This window comes from Octopus bimaculoides, chromosome 4, assembly GCF_046866305.1.
Source record: "Octopus bimaculoides isolate indiv1 chromosome 4, ASM4686630v1, whole genome shotgun sequence".
In the NCBI taxonomy this organism is placed as follows: Eukaryota; Metazoa; Mollusca; class Cephalopoda; order Octopoda; family Octopodidae; genus Octopus; species Octopus bimaculoides.
The window spans coordinates 10,261,158-10,266,157 of NC_142931.1; the positions used below are offsets into that span (position 1 = coordinate 10,261,158).

General features: G+C 39.3%; 1 protein-coding gene across 1 annotated transcript in view; it reads right to left on the reverse strand.

Moving 5' to 3' along the window:
• Window positions 1-5,000, reverse strand: part of LOC106875045 (synaptic vesicular amine transporter) — a 70,261-nt gene that overhangs the window by 64,623 nt on the left and 638 nt on the right. The gene's annotated exons all lie outside the window — the stretch shown is intronic.

The window sequence follows — 5,000 nt, forward strand, 5'->3', positions numbered from 1 at the left end:
GTAGGGCATCAGTCGACATTAGGGATAATCTGGGGTCACGACACTGTTTTAATTACACAGCTAATACCTTTAGTAAGGCTTACTAAATACAGTCATTACTAAGTACTCTTATTAAATGAAGGGTTTTGAACCCAGCCTAAAGTTCATATTGCTAGATTATAACATGATTAAACATTATCATTATGAACACAAACTTGTTACCAGTTCAAATATACTTGAGGCGTATTCGAACCCGTAAGCCATTTACTGTATTTTGTCATGAAGATAAATCGGTATAAACATACCGAGTCGGCTCACAGTGTTTCCTAACTAGACTGTTGGATGCATTCATTTCGGAGTGGTTGTCTTTTCTTCAGCAACAGAGACTGGAAAGGGAAGCGCTGGGAACTGACACGAGAGACATGTCCCTCGAATGATATTTCAGTCATTGTTCAAACCGGAAAAATGATTCAGAATCCTTGTCCGGTACCGGATCGATCTCAAAATTTAATCAGTTCATGCCAGTCACGAGGCGAAACGTCCCTGAAAGTTTCATCCGAATCCATCCAGCGGTTCTTGAGATATCTTGTCCACGGACAAACAAACAAATACGACTGAAAACAATACCTCCGCCTTCGCTAAGGAGGAGGTAATAATTTTAGAAATTCATTTTTGAAATCAATCAAAGAAAAGAAGAATACAGTAGGGTTATCAGTTCCAACGTGACGAAAGTATTCAGTACAAGGATGAATAAAATACTTATGAAGATGAAGAATACATTTTGACTAACGATAATGGAAAGTTTGATATAGAAAACCCACCTTAATAATAACTAATTTAGCAATAAATCTAATATAACCATTAAATCCACCGGAATATTTATATCGTGTAATCACATTACCTCACTTGAAACGATTACGTTGTATAATATAATTATTCCAAGTAAGGTGTTTAGAAGTTATACTTAAAGATGGAGACTAGAAGACTCAGGAAAGACAATGTCGTACATAGAAATAGGAATATCATCAAAGTTCTTGGAATGATTGTACACGATGTTCTTAAAAGGAAGAGAAAGTCCATCCCACTTACGCTCCTGTTTAGGCCTGGGTTTAACACGAGACAATCAATGGTTCGCAACATTTGCGACGACGAGAGTGACAACGAAGTGCCTGTCGAACATAACGAATATCGCACAGTATTTCTGTTCGAAATCACCGGTTTAAAAGTTCTCTCATCAACGTTACGTCTTACGACGACAAGGGTTCCAATTGATCTGATCAACGGAACAGCCTGCTCGTGAAATTAACGTTAATTTCACGAACAGGCTGTTCCGTTGATTGGAACGCCATGAGATAATATTAACACTGGGTATATACGAACATAGAAAGGCAATATTTTATCTCAGAGAAACTCCTGAAAGAGTTTTGCGATATTAAAGACATAGGGTTTCGTTCAAGATTTCTATATGGAAAGCAGTATTTTCAGTTTGGCCCAAGTATTAGTCATTGAGGAGACCAAATTAAGTCGAAACACGTGTGTGTGGCGATCCACTGGCGTTCTGAGCTAAGCCTTGTATTTTTAACACACAAGTCTCTTTGAGATGTTTCTCTGAAACAATATTACAGCTAGTGCCAGTCTACGTTTGTATATACATTATACATGCTATAGAAACTGGCATGTCATTTATTTAAAATACAAAGGTCTCTCTATTGTTGACGATTACTTCAGCTCACAGTTCAAAAACACAATGCTGTTGTATACATTTCCTTAAAAAATATATCAATGCAATTATGCCCTGATAGAATATCATGAAAATTAAACCAAGAACACCAACAAGGCCTAAGAAGAAATGCATTTTGCAATAACTGCTGAAGAATTTATTCGTATCACTAGAATATTCAATATGTTTATGGCGGTGAGCTAGCAGAAACGTTAGCACGCCGGGCGAAATGCTTAGCGGTATTTCGTCTGTCTTTACGTTCTGAGTTCAAATTCCGCCGAGGTCGACTTTGCCTTTCATCCTTCGGGGTCGATAAATTAAGTACCAGTTACGCACTGGGGTCGATGTAATCGACTTAATCACTTTGTCTGTCTTTGTTTGTCCCCTCTATGTCTAGCCCCTTATGGGCAATAAAAAAATAAGAAACGTTAGCACGCCGGGTGAAACGCTTAGCGGTATTTCGTCTGCCGTTACGTTCTGAGTTCAAATCCCGCCAAAGTCGACTTTGCACTTTCATCCCTTCGGTGTCGATAAATTAAGTACCAGTTGCGTACTGGGTCGATCTAATCGACGGGCTCTCTCCCCAAAAGTTTCGGGCCTTGTGCCTGGAGTTGAAAAGAATATTGAATATGTTCATTGTAAAACGCCCTTACTCTTCCTCTCATTATAATGTAACTTTGTCACGTTAATTCTTTGCACGTTAATTCTTTGCACGTTAGGATGGGTGAGAGTTTGTAACGTGGATTGGTAAAATCGTTTGAACTTCCGGATAAAAACACTTTGCCGGCATCATACGTTCTACGTTCAAATCTACGTTCTAGGTAAATGTTCTTTTCCATTCTTTCGGGCTAATTAAAATTTGGTACCTGTCAAATGATAGAATGGGTGTAATTTGACTAAACTCCTCCACTCGAAATTGCTGGTTTTATGTCTAATTAGAAATCATTAAGGACGGGGGATTAGAAGAATCACTAGAGCATGGGGTCAGCTTTACTTTTCAAGGTTTGTAATATAAAGTGCCATGAGTAATGGGGTCAATGAACCCACCAAAACCCTTGCTTCAAAACCACTGGAGATGTACCGAAATTATTATTACCATTTCAATTGCCAAAGTGAAGGCTGTAGATTATAGAATTTGTTAGTGTGACGAACAAAATATCTTACGACATTTAATTCAAATACTTTGCGGCGTTCTGAGTTCAAATTCCGCGAAGATCAACTTTGATTTTCTTCCGTCCAAGATCGATAAAATAAAGTACCAATCAAGTACTTAGATAGAACCGATTAAACTAGATTCTTCTCCAATATTTCTTAGAAATTAATATCGATCACAATGGAATGGCGGTAATCTGGCAGGCTCGTTAGCTTTTTGCAGTATTTCTTTCCACACTTTACGTTCTGAGTTCAAATCCCGTTGAGGACAGCTTTTTTTTTCATCCTTTCGGAAGTCGATAAAGTAAGCGTCAAATACTGGGGGTTTTGGTAATCAACTAACAGCACCCCCCGACAAATATTGCTGGCTTTGTGCTTAAGCCAACGTCTTTTATCGATCATTTACGACTTCCAACTATATTGCGTACATATAAAATAATGTGTGTGTTTGTGTGTGTGTGTGTGTGTGTATGAGTATATGTATGTCTATCAATAAATTAATCTATCCATTTGTGTCTCCCCCTCTTTCTCTCTGTTCACACACACACATCTTTTGTATATGTATGTATATCTATCTATCTATCTATCTATCTATCTGTCTGTCTGTCTATCTATCTATCTATCTATCTATCTATCTATCTATCTATCTATCTATCTATACATAATGCACTTTAGTTTCCTAGCCGTTACTCACAAGCGCAAATATGACCTAGTTTTTGGTGACTATATAGTGCGGGCGTGAGAAAACGCAGCTACGCTTTAGGCTGTCGCACTTTTGATCCAGCAGAACATTCAGGAAGTGACAGCCGAAGGGAAAGAAGGATTTACAAGCAGTCGGCTGGAATTGATTTTTAGCTGAGAAGCCTGGGGCAATGTGAAATGAAGAGTCTTGCTTAAGGATACAATGCATTCCTCGGTACAGGGATCGAACAACGTTATGATCGAGAGTCTAACACGGAAACTGTGGGCCACACGCCGGTTACTATGTATGTATGTATGTGTGTGTGTGTGTGTATACACACATAATACATATATATATACATACGTATATATATATATATATATATATATATATATATATATATATATATATATATATATAAGCATACTTGCATACACACGCGCACGCACACACACATACACACATACATATACCCACACCATTTTAAACACGAAACAATACATTGGATATTCTATTCCTGGGTATATTTCTCCCCATGTCCATCTCGGAAGTCGACGAGATAGTCATTTCTGGATTGGTTTTAGACCAGTCTTGATTTAGCAGGCAACCTGTGATCGAAAGTGTTACTGCTGTCAATATATCGTCTTTTATTCGGGCATAGTGCATCTAGGTCTATACTATTCAATGCGACCTTCCCTTTTTCTGTTGTTTTAAGACAGTTGGTGTGAGATTTGACTGCTATTTTATTGAATGACAAATTCCTTTTGGCGCCAATTGTTGTGTTGTGAGCCCCGGTGCATTCGATCCTTGGATTGCCGTCCTCATCTGCCAAATCGGTCCCAGGGTTTCGCAGCCGAGGAATGAATCCCGAGAAGTGGAATGGATGATGTACAAGGTATCACTAGCTGTGCGTTCGCAGCAACATTTTCGCCATCTTGTCTGCGGTGCATAGCTGAGACAAACTGAATTAAAGTCCCTGGGCAAAGCGATCCACTGGAGCCTATACCCTTCTCCTCCTCTTCCCTCTCATTCCCTTCCTCTCCTCTTCCCTCTCCTCCCCTTCCTTTCCTCTTCCCTCCTCTTCCCTCTCCTCCTCTTCCCTCTCCTCCTCTTCCATCTCCTCCTCTCCCCTCCGCTCCTCCTCTTCATCATTTAACGTCCATCTTACATACTGGCATGGACTGGACGATTTGCCGGTATCCGAGAGATCCGAAGACTGTATCGTGTTCCAACGTCTGCTTTTTATAATATTCATTTATTGGCAGCAAGTCACAGTATACATAAATTAACAACAGGCCTTTGGCTCCGTGGGGCTCCCGGCAACTGTCCTTCATGTCTATGTCCCATGCCGTAAAAGGTATCTGACGGATTGTCCAACAAATGGCGTAGAGTTTGCTCATGTTTTCTTTTTATATTTTGGGTTGTTTCTTTTATGCAGTGTATATACATTATTTACATCATTTACAT